Raw genomic sequence first — 24,397 nt, 5'->3', positions numbered from 1 at the left:
TCGATCATAGATCAAGTCGACGGTTCTTATTTCTTCGATCATAGATCAAGTCGACGGTTCTTATTTCTTCGATCATAGATCAAGTCGACGGTTCTTATTTCTTCGATCATAGATCAAGTCGACGGTTCTATTTCTTCGATCATAGATCAAGTCGACGGTTCTTATTTCTTTCGATCATAGATCAAGTCGACGGTTCTTATTTCTTCGATCATAGATCAAGTCGACGGTTCTTATTTCTTCGATCATAGATCAAGTCGACGGTTCTTATTTCTTCGATCATAGATCAAGTCGACGGTTCTTATTTCTTTCGATCATAGATCAAGTCGACGGTTCTTATTTCTTCGATCATAGATCAAGTCGACGGTTCTTATTTCTTCGATCATAGATCAAGTCGACGGTTCTATTTCTTTCGATCATAGATCAAGTCGACGGTTCTTATTCTTCGATCATAGATCAAGTCGACGGTTCTTATTTCTTCGATCATAGATCAAGTCGACGGTTCTTATTTCTTCGATCATAGATCAAGTCGACGGTTCTTATTTCTTCGATCATAGATCAAGTCGACGGTTCTTATTTCTTTCGATCATAGATCAAGTCGACGGTTCTTATTTCTTCGATCATAGATCAAGTCGACGGTTCTTATTTCTTTCGATCATAGATCAAGTCGACGGTTCTTATTTCTTTCGATCATAGATCAAGTCGACGGTTCTTATTTCTTTCGATCATAGATCAAGTCGACGGTTCTTATTTCTTTCGATCATAGATCAAGTCGACGGTTCTTATTTCTTCGATCATAGATCAAGTCGACGGTTCTTATTTCTTTCGATCATAGATCAAGTCGACGGTTCTTATTTCTTCGATCATAGATCAAGTCGACGGTTCTTATTTCTTTCGATCATAGATCAAGTCGACGGTTCTTATTTCTTTCGATCATAGATCAAGTCGACGATTCTTGTTTCTTCGATCATAGGTCAAGTCGACGGTTCTTATTTCTTCGATCATAGATCAAGTCGACGGTTCTTATTTCTTCGATCATAGATCAAGTCGACGGTTCTTATTTCTTTTCATCATGAATCAAGTCGACGGTTCTTATTTCTTTCGATCATAGATCAAGTCGACGGTTCTTATTTCTTCGATCATAGATCAAGTCGACGGTTCTTATTCTTCGATCATAGATCAAGTCGACGGTTCTTAATTGTTCGATCATTGATCAAGTCGACGGTTCTTATTTCTTCGATCATAGATCAAGTCGACGGTTCTTATTTCTTCGATCATAGATCAAGTCGACGGTTCTTATTTCTTCGATCATAGATCAAGTCGACGGTTCTTTTTTCTTCGATCATAGATCAAGTTGACGGTTCTTATTTCTTTCGATCATATATTAAGTCGACGGTTCTTATTTCTTTCGAATCATAGATCAAGTCGACGGTTCTTATTTCTTTCAATCATAGATCAAGTCGACGGTTCTTATTTCTTCGATCATAGATCAAGTCGACGGTTCTTATTTCTTTCGATCATAGATCAAGTCGACGGTTCTTATTTCTTCGATCATAGATCAAGTCGACGGTTCTTATTTCTTCGATCAAAGATCAAGTCGACGGTTCTCATTTCTTTCGATCATAGATCAAGTCGACGGTTCTTATTTCTTCGATCATAGATCAAGTCGACGATTCTTATTTCTTCGATCATGGATCAAGTCGACGTTTCTTATTTCCTCGATCATAGATCAAGTCGACGGTTCTTATTTCTGTCAATCATAGATCAAGTCGGCGGTTTCTTATTTCTTTCCATCATAGATCAAGTCGACGGTTCTTAATTCTTCGACCATAGATCAAGTCGACGATTCTTATTTCTTCGATCGAAGATCAAGTCGACGGTTCTCATTTCTTCGATCATAGATCAAGTCGACGATTCTTATTTCTTCGATCATAGATCAAGTCGACGGTGCTTATTTTGTTCGATCATAGATCAAGTCGACGGTTCTTATTTCTTTCGATCATACATCAAGTCGACGGTTCTTCTGTCTTTCGTTCAGAGATAAAGTCGACGGTTCTTATTTCTTCCATCAAAGATCAAGGCAAGGGTTCTTATTTCTTTCGATCATAGATCAAGTTGACGGTTCATATTTCTTTCGATCATAGATCAAGTCGACGGTTCTTATTTCTTTCCATCATAGATCAAGTCGACGATTCTTATTCTTCGATCATAGGTCAAGTCGACGGTTCTTTTTTCTTCGATCATAGATCAAGTCGACGAGTCTTATTTCTTTCGATCATAGATCAAATCGACGGGTCTTCTTTCAGTCATAGATCAAGTCGACTGTTCTTATTTCTTCTGTCATAGATCAAGTCGACGGTTCTTATTTCTTCGATCAAAGATCAAGTCGACGGTTCTTACATCTTCGATCATAGATGAAGTCGACGGTTCTTATTTCTTCGATCAAAGATCAAGCCAACGGTTCTTGATTCTTTCGATCATACATCAAGTTGACGGTTCTTATTTCTTTCGATCATAAATCAAGTCGACGGTTCTTACTTGTTTCAATCATAGATCAAGTCGACGGTTCTTATTTCTTCGATCATAGATCAAGTCGACGGTTCTTATTTCTTCGATGAAAGATCAAGTCGACGGTTCTTACATCTTCGATCATAGATCAAGTCGACGGTCCCTATTTCTTCATTCAAAGATCAAGTCGACGGTTCTCATTTTTTCGATCATTGATCAAGTCGACGATTCTTTTTTATTCGATCATAGGTCAAGTCGACGGTTCTTATTTCTTCGATCATGGATCAAATTGACGGTTCTTATTTCCTCGATCTTAGATCAAGTCGACGGTTCTTATTTTTTCGATCATAGATCATGTCGACGGTTCTTATTTTTTTCCATTATAGATCAAGTCGACGTCTCTTATTCCTTCGACCATAGATCAAGTCGACGTTCTTATTTCTTCGATCAAAGATCAAGTCGACGGTTCTCATTTCTTCCATCATAGGTCAAGTCGACGGTTCTTATTTCTTCGATCATGGATCAAGTCGACGGTTCTTATTTCCTCCTTCATAGATCAAGTCGACGGTTCTTATTTCTTTCGATCATAGATCATGTCGACGGTTCTTATTTTTTTCGATCATAAATCAAGTCGGCGGTTCTCATTTCTTCGATCATAGATCATCTCGACGATTCTTATTTCTTCGATCATCGATCAAGTCGACGGTTCTTCTTTTTTTCGATCATATAAAGTCGACGGTTCTTATTTTTTCAATCATAGATCAAGTCGACGGTTCTTATTTCTTTGTACCATAGATCAAGTCGACGGTTCTTACATCTTCGATCATAGATCAAGTCGACGGTTCTTATTTGTTTCGATCATAGATTAACTCGACGCATCTTATTTCTTTCGATCATAGATCAAGTCGACGGTTCTTATTTCTTTCGATCATACATCAAGTCGACGGTTCCCTATTTCTATCGATCACATATACAGTTGACTTTTCATATTTCTTTCGATAATAGATCAAGTCGACTATTCTTATTTCTTTCGATCATATATCAAGTCGACGTTTCTTATTTCTTCGATCATAGATGAAGTCGACGGTTTTTATTTTTTCGATCATAGATCAAGTCAATGGTTCTTATTTCTTCGATCATAGATCAAGTCGACGGTTCTTAATTCTTCGATCTTAGCTCAAGTCGACGGTTCTTATTTCTTCGATCATAGATCAAGTTGACGGTTCTTATTTCTTCGATCATAGATCAAGTCGACGGTTCTTATTTCTTCGATCATAGATCAAGTCGACGGTTCTTATTTCTTCGATCATAGATCAAGTCGACGGTTCTTACATCTCCGATCATAGATCAAGTCGACGGTTCTTATTTCTTCAATCATAGACCAAGTCGACGGTTCTTATTTCTTCGATCACAGATCAAGTCGGCGGTTTCTATTTCTTTCGATCATAGATCAAGTCGACGGTTCTTATTTCTTCGATCATTCATCAAGTCGACGGTTCTTCTTTCTTCGATCATAGATCAAGTCGACGGTTCTTATTTCTTTCGATCATAGATCAAGTCGACGGTTCTTATTTCTTTCGATCATAGATCAAGTCGACGGTTCTTATTTCTTTCGATCATAGATCAAGTCGACGGTTCTTATTTCTTTCGATCATAGATCAAGTCGACGTTCTTATTTCTTCGATCATAGATCAAGTCGACGGTTCTTATTTCTTCGATCATAGATCAAGTCGACGGTTCTTATTTCTTCGATCATAGATCAAGTCGACGGTTCTTATTTCTTCGATCATAGATCAAGTCGACGGTTCTTATTTCTTCGATCATAGATCAAGTCGACGGTTCTTATTTCTTTCGATCATAGATCAAGTCGACGGTTCTTATTTCTTTCGATCATAGATCAAGTCGACGGTTCTTATTTCTTTCGATCATAGATCAAGTCGACGGTTCTTATTTCTTCGATCATAGATCAAGTCGACGGTTCTTATTTCTTTCGATCATAGATCAAGTCGACGGTTCTTATTTCTTTCGATCATAGATCAAGTCGACGGTTCTTATTTCTTTCGATCATAGATCAAGTCGACGGTTCTTATTTCTTTCGATCATAGATCAAGTCGACGGTTCTTATTTCTTTCGATCATAGATCAAGTCGACGTTCTTATTTCTTCGATCATAGATCAAGTCGACGGTTCTTATTTCTTCGATCATAGATCAAGTCGACGGTTCTATTTCTTTCGATCATAGATCAAGTCGACGGTTCTTATTTCTTCGATCATAGATCAAGTCGACGTTCTTATTTCTTTCGATCATAGATCAAGTCGACGGTTCTTATTTCTTCGATCATAGATCAAGTCGACGGTTCTTATTTCTTCGATCATAGATCAAGTCGACGTTCTTATTTCTTTCGATCATAGATCAAGTCGACGATTCTTATTTCTTCGATCATAGGTCAAGTCGACGGTTCTTATTTCTTCGATCATAGATCAAGTCGACTGTTCTTATTTCTTTCGATCATAGATCATGTCGACGGTTCTTATTTCTTTCGATCATAGATCAAGTCGACGGTTCTTATTTCTTCGACCATAGATCAAGTCGACTGTTCTTATTTCTTCGATCAAAGACCAAGTCGATGGTTCTCATTTCTTCTATCATAGATCAAGTCGACGGTTCTTATTTCTTCGTTCAAAGATGAAGTCGACGATTCTTATTTCTTCGATCATCAGTAATTATCATTTGTGTTGTTGACAGGTACGTGGAGTGGCAGAGCAGGAGGAGGGAGAAGCAGAGGTTGCGATGAACCATCAGGTAATGTAATCCTTCACTTGTATAACCTTTTGATACGTTGATTTTGTAGAACTTATGAACAAAATAGAACAGTCGTGCCAACTTCGGCAATAAGAACAATCTATTGACAGGAACAATAGATTGTAAGGTACTGTACTTAAATAGAAAACAAAAGCAGTGATATTTTGGAAAAAATATGATAGTAACGAGAGAGTAGGCTATAAGTTACAGATGTTAAAGAGAGAGAGAGAGAGAGAGAGAGAGAGAGAGAGAGAGAGAGAGAGAGAGAGAGTTTAGTATAGTAGTTAATGGATATATTTTCGACCTTAAGTACTTACCGTGGAGGTTCACCGTGGAGGTTCGCTTTCTCGTTGTGAGTTCCATTGTTCTGTAGCACCAGGGAAACAGAAAACCTTTTGGACTGGTGTTCCAGACTTTGTCACACTCTGTGTGGAGGAGGAGGAGGAGGAGAGGTTAGGCAGGAGAAAGAAAAAAACACAAGAAGCAAAAAAAATCAGCTCCGTTTCCTTTGTGTGAAAAAGGCTGTATCAGGGAGAGTAGAGGAGAAGGAGGAGGAGGAGGAGGAGGAGGAGGAGTAAAGGTCTGTTCGACAGCAAGATGGGAAGGGCCTCGGGCGATGTCATAAGCTTAAAGTCGGTGGTCTTGGCTCCCCTGTCACACGTCGAGCCGTCGTTCCTCGGGTCTCGGGGTCTCTGGTCATGTGGCCGTTCCTTGGGTCTCAGGTCATGTGGAGGGTCCTGAGTGCTCATGTGATAATATAGGTCATGTCGACGGTCCTTTGTTCCCATCAACGATCCGTATTTCTTTCCATCATAGATCAAGTCGACAGTTCTTATTTCTTTCGATCATAGATCAAGTCGACAGTTCTTATTTCTTTCGATCATAGATCAAGTGGACGGTTCTTATTTCTTTCGATCATAGATCAAGTCGACGGTTCTTATTTCTTTCGATCATAGATCATGACGGTTATTATTTCTTTCAATCATAGAACAGGTCGACGGTTCTTATTTCTTCGATCATAGATCAAGTCGACGGTCTTATGTTTTCGATCAAAGATCAAGTCAATGGTTCTTATTTCTTCGATCATAGATCAAGTCGACGGTTCTTATTTCTTTCGATCATAGATCAAGTCGACGGTTCTTATTTCTTCGATCAAAGATCAAGTCGACGGTTCTTATTTCTTTCGATCATAGATCAAGTCGACGGTTCTTGTTTCTTCGATCATCGATCAAGTCGACGGTTCTTATTTCTTCGATCAAAGATCAAGTCGACGGTTCTTATTTCTTTCGATCATAGATCAATTCGACGGTTCTTATTTCTTCGATCATAGATCAAGTCGACGGTTCTTATTTCTTCGATCATAGATCAGATCGACGATTTATGGTTCTCAAGTGATACATCAAGTCGACGGCCCTTTTGTCTTGGCTCACATATAAAGTCGACAATCCTGCGTTCTCGACGAAATAGGACTAATATGGCCGCCATTTGTACTGGCCGGCGGAATGATTTGTGCAAAAATTCCGCTGGGATATATAGGGGTAGTTCCAAGCGCCCTCCCGCTGCCCACTGATTTATAGCGGAGGGTCCAGCGCTGACTCCCCACCTCCCCATACCCGGCATCAGGGTGATTTATGGGGAGAAAATTAAAAACAAAAGAAAGCCAGAGCGATTTGTTGGTCCTGTAGCCACGAGCGGTGTGGGGAGATTAGGGCCAGGTATGTTAGATGGGAGGTGTACATGGGCAGCTGGTCATTATACAGAGGTAGGTGGGAAGTGTACATGGGCAGGTGGTCATTATACAGAGGTAGATTGGAAGTGTACGTGGGTAGGTGGTTATTATACAGAGGTAGGTGAAAAGTGCACGTGGGGAGTTAGTTGTTATACAGAGGTAGATGGAAAGTATACATGGGCAGGTGGTCAGTATACAAAGGTAGATGTGAAGTGTACGTGGGTATGTGGTCATTGTACAGAAGTAGGTGGGAATTGTACGTAGGAAGGTGGTTATTATACAGAGGTAGATGGAAATTGAACGTGGGTAGATGTTATTATGCAGAAGTAGTGGGAAGTATGCATGGATAGGTAGTTATTATACAAAGGTAGGTGGGAAGTGTCCGTGGGTAAGTGGTTATTGTACTAAGGTTGATGAAAATATGTATGGGTAGGTGGTTGTTATTCAGAGATAAGTGGGAAATATACATGGGTAGATGATTATACAGAAGTAGATGGAAAGTGTACGCAGGCAGATGGTTATTATACAGAGGTAAGGTGGGAAGTGTACACAGATAAGTTGTTATCATACAGAAATAAGAAGCCTGGAGATATACAGAGGTAGATGGGAAGCGCATTTAGATACATGGCAAGTACACAGGTGAAGGTAGGAAGTATATCCATGCAGGTGGTGAATATACAGCGGTAGGTGGGCAGCAGACGGGAATGGTTGTTAAGCACCGCACACCAACTCAAACCTCACTTTTTTGTTCGCTTAAGTCCTCTTGCCACCTCCTGTCTGCACAATCTTTGTCCAAATCTATGTCCCCTGGTCCCCGGCATCATGGGAGGCTAAGAATCTCCAGGTTTCTGCCTGACTCTTCTGCCAATGAGAGGAAAGGGCTGTGTCAATAGCAGTAGCGGCCTCTCCCACAACCTTTCCCTCTCTCCTCGACCATCCTCTTTTTCTATTCACTATACCAACATTTGTGGTCTCTTTAGTAACCTCTCCTCAGTTGAACACCATCTTTCTAGTATTTTTCTTCATAACTGACTTCTTTCTGAGACCCAATTGCCTGTTGATGTTCTCACTCGTCCCTTTATCATATCTAACTATAATCTTAACTCATGACTCCGGTGCCAAGATGGTGTTTGTGTTTATTCCATCATCAACACACCTGTTGCTCGCCTCAAGGATCTTGAGTCTCCAAACTTTGATGTTATGTGGCTCAAGGTCTGTCTCCCTACTTCCACACTTTTCCTGGATTTCGCCTCTTGCTCCCCTGATTCTACAAATTATGTATCTTTCTTTGTTCGACTGTGTAAACTCCTGCCATGAGACTGTTGACATCCTCTCACCCGAAATCCTCTTTATTAGAGATGTCAACGTTCACCATAGGGTATGGTTGAATTCCTCCCATACGGACGGCGGGAGGATTTAATCCCTCAAGTTCTCCACTCTCAATGAATTAGAGCAAATTATCTCCCACCCCGACCATTTCCTGATCGCTGTGATCACCCTCCTAATGTTCTGGATCTGTTTATCATCTCTGATCCTTTGCGCTGAAGGTACACAATCTCGCCCCCAGTTGGTTCATCTGATCACACCCTCATAAATGTATCTATATTGACGGCACCTCCCCCTCCAGCGGCTCCTGCTAAATCTAAATGTTATCTCCTGAACGACTGTCTCTTACGTGGCGATGCTTTTGTCTCGTCAGAGGTTATTGTTGTGGGAATGGAACCATTTATCCCCTCTTCCTCCCAGACGACTTCTTCATCCAATCCATGATACAACGGATCATTTTCTGAAGCTTTTCAGACAAGAGATCAGACATATCGGGCTTAGGAGAACTCTCCTTCCCCTGGCTCCCATTCAGTTTTTATAACTGCCCGTAAACATTGGTTTTCGTTATCCGTGAGACAAAACGTTCCTTCTTTCCAAAGAAGCAAAATCACCTCTCCTCGCCATCCACTGTCTGATATTTCTAATCTCTAGCCAAGGGCATCGCAAACAACTTCTGTCACCCTACATTTCCCTTACTTTTCTGTTCTGACGGTACTATAGCTGCCTCTCCCGTAGACAAAGCAACTCTCTTTGGTTTCGGTTTTTCCTCTAACTCGACCTTGGATAACTCTCACGTTTCTTCTCCCCCTCATGCTCCTCTTACTCACCCTATGTCTCTTCTCGTAGTCTATTTCCGAACTGTCCGAATAGCGTTTCTCTCTCTGGACAATGTCTTGATGGCATCCATCGTCGTGTACTGAAAGAGTGTGCCTTTGAACTTGCACTTGTGCTTGCTCGTCTGTTCCGTTTCTGTTTAAGAACCAAACACTTTCTTCTTTTTTTGGAGGTATGCGTTAGTACATCCCATCCCCAAAAACGGTGACAAAAATTCTAACTTCTGTTACTTTGTCATCTACCATTTCCAAAGTCTGTGAATCCTTGTCCAGCTCCCATATCCTCAAACATCTTGAGTCTCACAGTCTTCACTCTGATCACCGTAAGGCAGGCTCCGCCGATGGTATTTTTTCCTATCTCAAATATGTCTGGTCATCATTCCTGGAAGATATCAGAAGATCCAATGTAGTTGTCCTAAACGTATCCAAAGCTTTGGCAGGGTGTGGCATCGGGGTCTCATCTCTAAGCTCCCCTCTTTTGTCCCCTCCCCACATCCCCCTCCTCAATTTGCTGCCTCTCATCTAGGTTCCTCTCTGGCCGATCTATATCCATGATTGTCGATGGATCAGCCTCTCACCCTTTCTTCACCAACAGCCGTGTACCTCAAGGCACTCTCCTGTCTCCTACACTTTTTCTCCTTTTTTATCAATGGTTTCCTTTCTTCCACAAGTAACCAAATGCACTCATATGCGGACGACTCAACACTGCATTCATCCACATCCTTCAATTCTGCTCCTTCTTCTCTCACTCGATCTGCATCTTGTCTCGACGCAACTTCCTCAATAAATTCAGACTTGAAGAGGATATCATAGTGGGGCAGACGAAATCTGGTTACATTGATGCCTCCAAGACCCAGTTTCTACCTATCTCTCTATCGAAAGCTCACAACTTTCGTCTCTCCTTAAACGATTCTGTAATTCTGCCACTTGGTTCAATAGACATATGTGGTACTACTGTCATAACCACTCTCTCTCTCTCTCTCTCTCTCTCTCTCTCTCTCTCTCTCTCTCTCTCTCTCTCTCTCTCTCTCTCTCTCTCTCTCTCTCCCTCATTACGGAAGCTTCTGTGTCCCATGATTACTGGATGTTGGACCGTTTTGATAACTGTCTTTGTTTTCTACCGTCTCATTTCTTGCCAATAACTATGACCTGACACATTTTAAAAGACATTTTTTTCACTTCCTCCAAAATTCGTAGACACTCTACGTTATCTCTTCTTTTTTTCACTTTCATTAACTTCTCTATATTTCAATCAAGGCTCGGCCTTGACGTGGACTTTTGTCCGTGACTGGAGCTTCCAACATAAGAAAAAGGAATAACAGAAGTAATTACAGAAGGAACGCATGAAGCGAGAGAACTAGATATTTCAAACATGAAAGGCATAATACTTTGAAATCAAATCTCATAGTTGGAGTGAAGCTTCCTTCTGGTGATGAAAATAATGTTGTGTGTCACGAATCATGTAAACCTTTACGTCATAGGCCAAGTGATGCAAAATAACAGCCACTCACATGATAGTGTTTTGGTTACATCGGCTGAACGAGATTAAGAAGCAATAGTGATTCCTGTTGCCCTACCAGATGATATCCCTTTGACCTCGCCATACCTCACCTAACCACCTGAGACAGACACTCGACACTCGCAAGCTTCACCTGCAGTACGCTGCCAAGCCCAGGGCTCTTGAACACATACACAATCCCCATACTGAAGTGAACGTAACAAACTGACCACCTTCTCACCACTGCCTCAAGGAGGAGTGGAAGTTCTGCCTAATCATAAAAGATTAACGAAGAAAGTTAGATGTTGACAGTGAGGCATCTGTACCTTACATACTGACTTGCACGCCATACATCTCCCTCTTCCAGCCTGCTGAACCCACAACCTCAGCTACTTTATCCTTGAGCCTCAGAATTGCTCTAAATAACCTGAGGTTAAGATGCTTGTCTCTGAAGCCAAGTTCTACAGATACGCACGTATTACTGCTAAAGGGATTGGAAGTCAGACTTCTGAGGATTCCCTCTGACATACAATAGGTCTTCAAGAACATGAAATGCTTCAAGTGAGACGTGAGCATAGAGAGGTGGAGCAAGATCAGCAGTATACAATGATGTTGTTGTCTCTACGGTAAGGCTGCCATACCTAACATTCTCGCTGGTTGGGTTTGTCTTTATTTTGAGAAACGTTATTTGTACAACTTGTAAACTGTGTGTGTGTGTGTCTGTCTGTCTGTTTGTCTGTCTGTCTGTCTGTCTGTGTCTGTGTGTGTCTGAGACTGTGATGAAAGTAACTGGTCAGAAGAAACCTTGACAGAGTCGCCACAGCTCAGTATTGTTAAGGGCAAGAGACTTTGAATTTTTGAAGTGGTATCCACTTTGCGCGTCAGGTCTCCTCCTCGAGGCCTGTAAGCTTATGTAATCGCCTGGCCTCTTTGGGGAAGGAGGAGGGGGTCTGTCTGACACAGACCCTTTGTGACCTGTGTAATTTATTGGCGCTACCCCTCACAGGTTCAGCAAGGCGGCCGCTATAATGAACTAAAGGCAGGTAACGAGCGAAGACGAGATAGTTTCTCGTTTTATTGAGCGTCACCAACGCTTGACCTCGTTTGCTCGGTGTATTAGGGCCGGTATCAGGAGCTGAGGGAGGGAGGAAGAGGGAACGAAGGGAAAGGTAAGAATGTAAGGTAAGAAGGAAGGGAGAGAAGGAGCTAAGGGAGGGGAGGAATAAGGAAGAGTGTAGGGTAAAGAACTGGGGAGAAAAGGAACTAAAGATGTGGATAAGGGAGAGTGTAAGAAAGGGAGAGGTGAGAGAGAGAGAGAGAGAGAGAGAGAGAGAGAGAGAGAGAGAGAGAGAGAGAGAGAGAGAGAGAGAGCTGCTGCTCCCCGGACGCTCGTGTTTAATAACGCGAACTCCTCTTCAACTATATGGTCGTGTTTCCTTCCTCTTCTGCTTTTCTCCTCACCCAATTTCCGCTCCTGGAGGTGTACCATTACCAGAGGCGGACCACAACCGCTCTTCAGAGTGGTGTGAACATGTTCCGGACACGTTTCTGTCAGCTGTTGTTACAGCTGGTCCTATGGTGGTTTGTTTACGTCTAGTTGAGTCTTGGTGCGTCTGTCGGAGTTGGTGTGGCTGGAGGTGGATAGCCTGTGTGTCAGCTTCCTCGTCGCCTCGTTGAAAGTTTTAACCCACCCGCCTGCCCGCCCACCCACCCACCCACGCCATTGTTGAGACTTCATTTGGCTGGTGGCCTTCCTGCCCGGCTTGTTTTTACAGCGCTCATAGAGGTAGTTAACCGGTACGTGACCGTTTGTAGAGAAAGCCATGATGTATAGATGGGAACAACAGGTCAGAGAGAGAGAGAGAGAGAGAGAGAGAGAGAGAGAGAGAGAGAGAGAGAGAGAGAGGAGAGTGTGTCGGCATTAAGTATATTGGAGAACCGGAAGGATTTTTTTCTTGAACACTTGGTCAATGCACGGAGGACCTTACGCCGAAGATTGGCTCATAACTCCATCGTGCTTTTGTGTCCAGAAGGCTGCCTGTGTACCGTGCTGGGCTCAGAAGGCTACCTGTGTACCGTGCTGGTCTTAGGAGGTAGTCTGTGTACCGTGCTGGCCTCAGAAGGCTGCCTGTGTACTGTGCTGGGCTCAGAAGGCTGCCTGTGTACCGTGCTGGCCTTAGGAGGCAGTCTGTGTACCGTGCTGGCCTCAGGAGGCTGCTTGTGTACCGTGCTGGCCTCAGGAGGCTGCTTGTGTACCGTGTTGACCGCAGAACGCAGCTTGTGTACCGCAGTGGCCCTGGGAGGCAGGCTGTGCACCGTGGTTGGTAGCTCCACTGCATGAGGCAGCGTGAGCAGCCTGGTCATCGTCGTGTCTCTGGTTCCGGCCCATCATACCTCGTCCAACATTCTTGTTTTCTTTGCCACAGGTAAACTGACGTTCTTGTATGACAGATTACAGTGCTATACTTTCATTTCTTAACTAGTTTTCGTACAAATTTCAACTCTTGAAATTACAGAAATAAAAATCACAGATCAAATGTTATTATTGACGTCTCCACATATCATAACTGACAGCAGGCGAGGGTCTGGCTTACCAACAGTAGCTCTGGCTGGCTTGGCTTCTTGTCATTCCTGTTGTAACTTCGACTCTTAACAGAAGGCTGGCGAGTTTGCCTGACAACGACGGCCTAGCTGGTGTTCATGATCTTTCACACTACAGTGTTAGGAGAACCCCGAGTAGGAGGAGGAGGTAGGTCATTGGACATTGGCTGTATTCCATCCAGGTTAATGGTCATATCCAGGATGGTAGTTGAAGGTCATTCACAGGGCAGTGGTTAGAGGGTCTTTAGGTTCAGATTATTCACAGGACGGTAGTTGGTGTCCCATATAGGTTTAGGTCATTCATAGGACGGTGGTTGGATGTCCCAACACCCAGGTTGCATATCATTCACTACACCTATATTTAAAGGTTCCTCAGAGGCGGTGATGGTTCACTGACGGATGGGCGAAGGTCTCCCACGGTACTGGCCACTCACGGGACTCGACGGTCAGTGTCAGAACTACTTTCCCAAGGAACGCTGGTGTGTATGATCAGTGTTGCATAACAGAGTATTACATTTTCTTTCCTTTCGTGACTTGTGTTTGATCGTCTGTATCGCGCTGGATACACGGGCTTGCGCACACCAACGATCTGGTGCGGACGGAGAGAGAGAGAGAGAGAGAGAGAGAGAGAGAGGCTTGTAACCGACCCACGTCAAGGAGGCAACGCTGAGGAGAATGTGAACCAATTTCGTGATGTTATGAGAGGTGTGGCTGGCTGCACCAGAGGTCTGGAGTGATATAAAGACCGACAACAATAAATCATTGAGCGTTGGCTTTCACTGCTTTGTATTTCAAGGTAGATCAAAACGAAATGATATCATGACTGACGGTATTAACGTACAGGAAAATTATGATCTCAAATTATTATTTGTCGCCGAAAACGAAGCCCAGGTTCGAAACAGAGAATATGGGAACCGGAAGGAATACTTAACGACATTTATAATTGAATCTGACAAAAATAATTGAATCCGGATAATGACGATGCACATATACACGGATCCCACAATATTTCACAACAAAGGAAATTGGAGATGCTGTTGCCACACTAGAGATATACACTTACGGTTACCACAAGAGATATACACTTACGGTTACCACAAGAGATATACAACTACGGTTACCACAAGAGATATACAACTACGGTTACCACAAGAGATATACACTTACGGTTACCACAAGAGATATACACTTACAGTTACCACAAGAGATATACAACTACGGTTACCACAAGAGATATACAACTACGGTTACCACAAGAGATATACAACTACGGTTACCACAAGAGATATACACTTACGGTTACCACAAGAGATATACACTTACAGTTACCACAAGAGATATACAACTACGGTTACCACAAGAGATATACAACTACGGTTACCACAAGAGATATACAACTACGGTTACCACAAGAGATATACACTTACGATTCAGACACAAGAAATAAACAGTTAAGGTGGCCACAGGAGATATACAGTTACGGTGGCCACACTGGAGATATACAGTTACGGTGGCCACACTGTAGATATACACTTAAGGTGGCCACACTGTAGATATACACTTAAGGTGGCCACACTGAAGATATACAGTTAAGGTGGCCACATTGGAGATATACAGTTAAGGTGGCCACACTGGAGATATACAGTTAAGGTGGCCACATTGGAGATATACAGTTACGGTCGCCACCCTGGAGATATACAACACAATTACGCCAGCCAAAGACGCGAGATGAAGAGGTGTGGGGTCATCCTGGAGACGACGACCTGTGGCGTCAGGTTGTTCATTACGACAGTGAAAGTTGCCTCATGTGGTAGAGTAGCGGGGTCTCCTCCTGATTGGTGCTGGGTCGACTGGTAGACGACAGAAATATAACTTGAGTATCCGGTTAAGGAAAAAATGCCTCAGCAACTACGGTGATTCTTGATTAATCGGCCATGATGATGTACTGTAAATACGATGAGTTCTGGTTACAGTCAACTTAACAACTTAACAGGTAGTGGGGGAACTGGTAACCTGGGGTGCTGGTACGCTGAAGTGACTTGCGACTGCAATAACAGTTTCCCATATGATGAGTTTACTATTCTAGTCAGACATGTATTGAACTCACACAAATCCGTGAGGCACAGACGATTTAACATGTTTACTGAAGACGAGTGAGAAACAAACTAAAGGTTTGTGACAAACTCAAGACTAGTGAGACGCCCTGGCCGTACCCGACGGCTCTGGAGGAGCTAATGTCAGGTAAAGGTTACCCCGGGTGATGACCCAGTTCACGTCATCCATTGAGAAGAACCAAGATGGGAATAGTTGCCGCTGTTATGAGAGATGGCCTTATTTACGGTGGGAGACTGAGCATGATAGTCGGGGAGCAAACTTAGAGGGCGCTTGCTGGGGAGGATATGTTGAGGAGCATCTTCTGGGGAGGCGATATGCTGGGGATGGTCCTTTGCGGGAGCTTCTGCCGGGGAGGATATGCTGTTGATGGACTAGAGCTGGTGAAGAGGTCAAACCTCTGCCCGGAAGGACGACCTGTGAAGTACAATCCTTGGATGATCTACGTAAAGGTCACATCCTGGAGGAGGAAAGGACGTGCTAGGAGGACATGTTAGGAAAGTACTTGTCAGGAAAGGAAGTGCTAGGAAAGGACCTGGCTGGAAAGGATCTACTAAGGAAGGACCACTTAGGAAAGGACTTCTTAGGGAAGGACCAGCTAGGAAAGGACCAGTCCAGTAAAGATCCTGTCAGGAGATAACTTGCTGGGCAAGGATCTGTCAGGGAGAACCTGCTCGGAGAGGACCTGCTAGGAAATGACTTCCTCGGGTAGGACGTACCTGCTAGGAAAAGACTTGCCAAGAAAGGACCTGTCGGGGAAAGAACCTGTTTTGAAGAGTCTGTAAAGGGTATAGTGGGCCATCCTGCTGTTGACGACCTCCTGTAGTATCTCTTCTTAAAGTTCAGTTCCCAAACAATGGCTTTCATCACGTCGCGATTACTCTGATGTTTGTGTTCAATGTTCGTAGTCTTAAAAGGAATGATAGTATCGACCAATAATGTATCTGCAACCAACATTTATTATTGTATCATTTTCGTAACCAAACTTGATGCGTTGATGATATGAGGATATGACTAGGTTTGGTGAGTGAGTCCCGTGGATGAGTTGATGATATGAGGATATGACTAGGTTTGGTAAGTCGACCGTAAGATGCTATAGCTGCCTGGCTGGTTGACGCAGTCAGTTGGTCTCTGTTAATTTCCCCAGTGTGGTCACTGGTCCCGCAAGAGAACTGATTTTCGTGGTGCTGTTTGGCCTGACATCTGGTGGTTAGTTCTTAAGGATTGTCATCTGTTGATTTGCCGTTCAGTGATGATCTGTTATTTTCTGGTGTTTTTACCAGTCCTTTCGACTGCTGGATGTTCATCTATTAGTTCATTTAACCGTCATTTGGTGTTGCATTTAGAGCTGGTGTTTTTAGGAGTTGGCTGTTGAGCTGTAATGTTGGTTGTTGAGATGTCACTTGTTCATTAGCTATTATAACTTGTCTGTCGATTGGCTGTTGAAGATTACCACTTCATACATCTAAGCTGTCACTCATCTAACTTGATTTGTCATAATGTTTTTCCTGTGAGCAAACGCATGATATTCATTAAGAAAGAACATTGCCTTTTACAATCATTAGGATAATGTATATGTCTGAATTCGAAGTAGATTTTGATTTATCTTTCCTCGTGTAGGATGGAACATTTTTAATCTCGAGACAAAACCAGGGAGGGTGCTTGGCTGGCACCCACCGTAACTGCTGACAAAGATCGACTGGTCGCAGATGAAGCCTCAACACATAAAGACTGCGGGACTGCCTTTGCCGCTACGCCGGTACAATTTATTCCCACTGCGGGAGCAGGAAGGCACGTAGGGTGGGGTGGATTCCTGCTTCATGAGGTGGGTTGAGCTCGAGAGTCCTGGGTTCACGGAGTGGGTGTGGGGAGGTCAGTCTTGGCTACATCAAGTCTGGGGGTCTCTTACCTCTTCAGGGAAGCAGTAGGTCATGCATCCAGCGCTTCCCGAACTTTATGTCTCTGCTGGGACCTTAAGGAGCAGAAATACAGCTCCATTTATCGGTGGTAGATGATTGTGTGCTGTGTTGTGGGATCCGAATCGTTTTAAAGCCTGGCCTGCACATCCTTTAACTATTCGGCCAAGTCCATCCAGCTGAGGACAGTTCAACCAAAGGCATGTTAGCTGAGGATAGCTCAACCAGAGGCAAGTTAGCTGAGGACAGCTCGACCAGAGGCAAGCTGGCTGAGGACAGTCTTTCCTGAGACAACTTGGGCTCAGTTCAGGAACGAAGTCGCTCAAGACGACCCACGCTGCTATAGCTCAGGACAACAGACCGGCCATAAACTCCCCCCAGGATGTCGAAGTGTACAGCGACTCAACGACTTAACCGGAACGACAGCTCCCGAGAACGACTCTGCTACAGCAGGAGTGAAGCACGACCACTGCTGCCGTCCAGCGACCCCGGAACAATTAAAAAGTCCTGGTGTTAACCAGGATCGCTTTCCATAGGCTCCAGCAGCCCAAGGCGGCGCTACTTCCAGTGTCAGGGATATGTGAACTCCTTTGGAGTGAGAAGTGCAACGTCGAGTATCCGAAGTCCGGCATGAGAAAGGTGGGAGGTGGGCAGATTAGAAAGGGTAGGGAGTGATGATGAAGAAGTAAACTTGTTAATGAAAGAGAAAAGAGAGGCGTATGGACGATACTTGCAAGGCAGGAGTGCAAATGACTGGGAGATATACAAAAGAAAGCGGCAGGAGGTCAAGAGAAAGGTGCAAAGGTTAAAAAAGAGGGCGAATGAGAGTTGGGGTGAGTGAATATTTTTAAACTTTAGGGAGAATAAAAAGATGTTTTGGAAGGAGGTAAATAAAGTGCGTAAGACAAGAGAACAAATGAGAACATCGGTGAAAAGGGGCTAATGGGGAGGTAATAACAAGTAGTGGTGATGTGAGAAGGAGATGGAGTGAGCATTTTGAAGGTTTGTTGAATGTGTTAGATGATAGAGTGGCAGATATAAGGTGTTTTGGTCGAGGGGGTGTGCAAAGTGAGAGGGTCAGGGAGAATGATTTGGTAAACTGAGAAGAGGTAGTGAAAGCTTTGCGAAAGATGAAAGCCGGCAAGGCGGCGGGTTTGGATGGTATTGCAGTGGAATTTATTAAAAAATGGGGTGACTGTGTTGTTGACTGATTAGTGAGGATATTCAGTGTATGTATGGCTCATGGTGAAGTGCCTGAGGATTGGCGGAATGCATGCATAGTGCCATTGTACAAAGGCAAAAGGGATAAAGGTGAGTGTTCAAATTACAGAGGTATAAGTTTGTTGAGTATTCCTGGGAAATTATATGGGAGGGTTTTAATTGAGAGGGTGAAGGCATGTACAGAACATCAGATTGGGAAAGAGCAGTGTGGTTTCAGAAGTGGTTGAGGATGTGTGGATCAGATGTTTGCTTTGAAGAATGTATGTGAGAAATACTTAGAAAAACAAATGGATTTGTATGTAGCATTTGTGGATCTGTAGAAGGCATATGATAGAGTTGATAGAGATGCTCTGAGGAAGGTATTAAGGGTATATGGTGTGGGAGGAAAGTTGCTAGAAGCAGTGAAAAGGTGGAGGGAACGAGGAGAAGTGGGAGACCAAATTGGAGGTGGAAGGATGGAGTGAAAAAGATTTTGAGCGATCCGGGCCTGAACATGCAGGAGTCGACGTGCTGTCACTGGATTGAACCAGGGCATGTGAGGCGTCTGGGGTAAACCATGGAAAGTTTTGTGGGGCCTGGATGCGGAAAGGGAGCTTTGGTTTCGGTGCATTGTATATGACAGCGAGAGACTGAGTGTGAACGAATGTGGCCTTTGTTGTCTCTTCGTAGCGCTACCTCGCGCGCGTGCGTGGGGAGGGGAGTGGCATTTTATGTGTGGCGGGATGGCGACGAGAATGACTATAGGCAGCAAGTATGAATTATGTACATGTGTATATATGTATGTGTCTGTGTATATATATGTATGCATACATTGAATTGTATAAGTATGTATATGTGCGTGTGTGGGCGTGTATGTATATACATGTGTATGTGGGTGGGTCGGGCCATTCTTTCGTCTATCTCCTTGCGCTACCTCGCTAACGCGGGAGACAGCGACAAAGTATAATATATATATATATATATATTTTTTTTTTTTTTTTTATACTTTGTCGCTGTCTCCCGCGTTTGCGAGGTAGCGCAAGGAAACAGACGAAAGAAATGGCCCAACCCCCCCCCCCATACACATGTACATACACACGTCCACACACACAAATATACATACCTACACAGCTTTCCATGGTTTACCCCGGACGCTTCACATGCCCTGATTCAATCCACTGACAGCACGTCAACCCCTGTATACCACATCGCTCCAATTCACTCTATTCCTTGCCCTCCTTTCACCCTCCTGCATGTTCAGGCCCCGATCACACAAAATCTTTTTCACTCCATCTTTCCACCTCCAATTTGGTCTCCCTCTTCTCCTCGTTCCCTCCACCTCCGACACATATATCCTCTTGGTCAATCTTTCCTCACTCATTCTCTCCATGTGCCCAAACCATTTTAAAACACCCTCTTCTGCTCTCTCAACCACGCTCTTTTTATTTCCACACATCTCTCTTACCCTTACGTTACTTACTCGATCAAACCACCTCACACCACACATTATCCTCAAACATCTCATTTCCAGCACATCCATCCTCCTGCGCACAACTCTATTCATAGTCCACGCCTCGCAACCATACAACATTGTTGGAACTACTATTCCTTCAAACATACCCATTTTTGCTTTCCGAGATAATGTTCTCGACTTCCACACATTTTTCAAGGCTCCCAAAATTTTCGCCCCCTCCCCCACCCTATGATCCACTTCCGCTTCCATGGTTCCATCCGCTGACAGATCCACTCCCAGATATCTAAAACACTTCACTTCCTCCAGTTTTTCTCCATACAAACTCACCTCCCAATTGACTTGACCCTCAACCCTACTGTACCTAATAACCTTGCTCTTATTCACATTTACTCTTAACTTTCTTCTTCCACACACTTTACCAAACTCAGTCACCAGCTTCTGCAGTTTCTCACATGAATCCGCCACCAGCGCTGTATCATCAGCGAACAACAACTGACTCACTTCCCAAGCTCTCTCATCCCCAACAGACTTCATACTTGCCCCTCTTTCAAGGACTCTTGCATTTACCTCCCTAACAACCCCATCCATAAACAAATTAAACAACCATGGAGACATCACACACCCCTGCCGCAAACCTACATTCACTGAGAACCAATCACTTTCCTCTCTTCCTACACGTACACATGCCTTACATCCTCGATAAAAACTTTTCACTGCTTCTAACAACTTGCCTCCCACACCATATATTCTTAATACCTTCCACAGAGCATCTCTATCAACTCTATCATATGCCTTCTCCAGATCCATAAATGCTACATACAAATCCATTTGCTTTTCTAAGTATTTCTCACATACATTCTTCAAAGCAAACACCTGATCCACACATCCTCTACCACTTCTGAAACCACACTGCTCTTCCCCAATCTGATGCTCTGTACATGCCTTCACCCTCTCAATCAATACCCTCCCATATAATTTACCAGGAATACTCAACAAACTTATACCTCTGTAATTTGAGCACTCACTCTTATCCCCTTTGCCTTTGTACAATGGCACTATGCACGCATTCCGCCAATCCTCAGGCACCTCACCATGAGTCATACATACATTAAATAACCTTACCAACCAGTCAACAATACAGTCACCCCCTTTTTTAATAAATTCCACAGCAATACCATCCAAACCTGCTGCCTTGCCGGCTTTCATCTTCCGCAAAGCTTTTACTACCTCTTCTCTGTTTACCAAATCATTTTCCCTAACCCTCTCACTTTGCACACCACCTCGACCCAAACACCCTATATCTGCCACTCTGTCATCAGACACATTCAACAAACCTTCAAAATACTCATTCCATCTCCTTCTCACATCACCACTACTTGTTATCACCTCCCCATTTACGCCCTTCACTGAAGTTCCCATTTGCTCCCTTGTCTTACGCACCCTATTTACCTCCTTCCAGAACATCTTTTTATTCACCCTAAAATTTAATGATAGTCTCTCACCCCAACTCTCATTTGCCCTTTTTTTCACCTCTTGCACCTTTCTCTTGACCTCCTGTCTCTTTCTTTTATACTTCTCCCACTCAATTGCATTTTTTCCCTGCAAAAATCGTCCAAATGCCTCTCTCTTCTCTTTCACTAATACTCTTACTTCTTCATCCCACCACTCACTACCCTTTCTAAACAGCCCACCTCCCACTCTTCTCATGCCACAAGCATCTTTTGCGCAATCCATCACTGATTCCCTAAATACATCCCATTCCTCCCCCACTCCCCTTACTTCCATTGTTCTCACCTTTTTCCATTCTGTACACAGTCTCTCCTGATACTTCTTCACACAGGTCTCCTTCCCAAGCTCACTTACTCTCACCACCTTCTTCACCCCAACATTCACTCTTCTTTTCTGAAAACCCATACTAATCTTCACCTTAGCCTCCACAAGATAATGATCAGACATCCCTCCAGTTGCACCTCTCAGCACATTGACATCCAAAAGTCTCTCTTTCGCACGCCTGTCAATTAACACGTAATCCAATAATGCTCTCTGGCCATCTCTCCTACTTACATAAGTATACTTATGTATATCTCGCTTTTTAAACCAGGTATTCCCAATCATCAGTCCTTTTTCAGCACATAAATCTACAAGCTCTTCACCATTTCCATTTACAACACTGAACACCCCATGCATACCAATTATTCCCTCAACTGCCACATTACTCACCTTTGCATTCAAATCACCCATCACTATAACCCGCGTGTCGTAGAAAGCGACTAGAGGGGACGGGAGCGGGGGGCCGGAAATCCTCCCCTCCTTGTATTAACTTTCTAAAATGGGAAACAGAAGAAGGAGTCACGCGGGGAGTGCTCATCCTCCTCGAAGGCTCAGAGTGGGGTGCCTAAATGTGTGTGGATGTAACCAAGATGTGAAAAAAGGAGAGATAGGTAGTATGTTTGAGGAAAGGAACCTGGATGTTTTGGCTCTGAGTGAAACGAAGCTCAAGGGTAAAGGGGAAGAGTGGTTTGGAAATGTCTGGGGAGTGAAGTCAGGGGTTAGTGAGAGGACAAGAGCAAGGGAAGGAGTAGCAATACTCCTGAAACAGGAGTTGTGGGAGTATGTGATAGAATGTAAGAAAGTAAATTCTCGATTAATATGGGTAAAATTGAAAGTTGATGGAGAGAGGTGGGTGATTATTGGTGCATATGCACCTGGGCATGAGAAGAAAGATCATGAGAGGCAAGTGTTTTGGGAGCAGCTAAATGAGTGTGTTAGCGGTTTTGATGCACGAGATATATATATATATATATATATATATATATATATATATATATATATATATATATATATATATATATATATATATATATATATATATATATATACAAAAGAAAGCGGCAGGAGGTCAAGAGAAAGGTGCAAAGGTTAAAAAAGAGGGCGAATGAGAGTTGGGGTGAATGAATATCTTTAAACTTTAGGGAGAATAAAAAGATGTTTGGAAGGAGGTAAATAAAGTGCGTAAGACAAGAGAACAAATGAGAACATCGGTGAAAGGGGCTAATGGGGAGGTAATAACAAGTAGTGGTGATGTGAGAAGGAGATGGAGTGAGCATTTTGAAGGTTTGTTGAATGTGTTAGATGATAGAGTGGCAGATATAAGGTGTTTTGGTCGAGGGGGCGTGCAAAGTGAGAGGTTATTGACTGGTTGGTAAGGTTATTTAATGTATGTATGACTCATGGTAAGGTGCCTGAGGATTGGCGGAATGCGTGCATAGTGCCATTGTACAAAGGCAAAGTGGATAAGAGTGAGTGCTTAAATTACAGAGGTATAAGTTTGTTGAGTATTTCTGGTAAATTATATAGGAGGCTATTGATTGAGAGGGTGAAGGCATGTACAGAGCATCAGATTGGGGAAGAGCAGTGTGGTTTCAGAAGTGGTAGAGGATGTGTGGATCAGGTGTTTGCTTTGAAGAATGTATGTGAGAAATACTTAGAAAAGCAAATGGATTTGTATGTAGCATTTATGGATCTGGAGAAGGCATATGATAGAGTTGATAGAGATGCACTGTGGAAGGTTAAGAATATATGGTGTGGGAGGCAAGTTGTTAGAAGCAGTGAAAAGTTTTTATCGAGGATGTAAGGCATGTGTACGTGTAGGAAGAGAGGAAAGTGATTGGTTCTCAGTGAATGTAGGTTTGCGGCAGGGGTGTGTGATGTCTCCATGGTTGTTTAATTTGTTTATGGATGAGGTTGTTAGGCAGGTAAATGCAAGAGTTTTGGAAAGAGGGGCAAGTATGAAGTCTGTTGGGGATGAGAGAGCTTGGGAAGTGAGTCAGTTGTTGTTCGCTGATGATACATCGCTGGTGGCTGATTCATGTGAGAAACTGCATAAGCTGGTGACTGAGTTTGGTAAAGTGTGTGAAAGAAGAAAGTTAAGAGTAAATGTGAATAAGAGCAAGGTTATTAGGTACAGTAGGGTTGAGGGTCAAGTCAATTGGGAGGTAAGTTTGAATGGAGCAAAACTGGAGGAAGTAAAGTGTTTTAGATATCTGGGAGTGGATCTGGCAGCGGATGGAACCATGGAAGCGGAAGTGGATCATAGGGTAGGGGAGGGGGCGAAAATTCTGGGAGCCTTGAAGAATGTGTGGATGTCGAGAACATTATCTCGGAAAGCAAAAATGGGTATGTTTGAAGGAATAGTGGTTCCAACAGTGTTGTATGGTTGCGAGGCGTGGGCTATGAATATAGTTGTCAGCAGGAGGATGGATGTGCTGGAAATGAGATGTTTGAGGACAATGTGTGGTGTGAGGTGGTTTGATCGAGTAAGTAACGTAAGGGTAAGAGAGATGTATGGAAATAAAAAGAGCGTGGTTGAGAGAGCAGAAGAGGGTGTTTTGAAATGGTTTG

General features: G+C 43.3%; 1 protein-coding gene across 2 annotated transcripts in view; it reads left to right on the top strand.

The window, feature by feature from the left end:
- Positions 1-24,397, top strand: part of LOC139749421 (uncharacterized) — an 832,237-nt gene that overhangs the window by 624,347 nt on the left and 183,493 nt on the right. The window contains exon 1 of one of the 2 annotated variants that reach the window (XM_071663267.1): positions 5,245-5,307. The exons of the other annotated variant lie outside the window; for it this stretch is intronic. The gene's annotated coding sequence lies outside the window, so the exon portion shown is untranslated. Of the gene's footprint in view, positions 1-5,244; positions 5,308-24,397 lie in introns of those variants that run through there. 2 annotated transcript variants of the gene reach the window in all.

The sequence above is a fragment of the Panulirus ornatus genome, chromosome 7, assembly GCF_036320965.1.
Source record: "Panulirus ornatus isolate Po-2019 chromosome 7, ASM3632096v1, whole genome shotgun sequence".
Lineage (NCBI taxonomy): Eukaryota > Metazoa > Arthropoda > Malacostraca > Decapoda > Palinuridae > Panulirus > Panulirus ornatus.
Note: the sequence above shows the minus strand (reverse complement) of the source record. Positions and strands in the feature narration are given on the sequence as shown.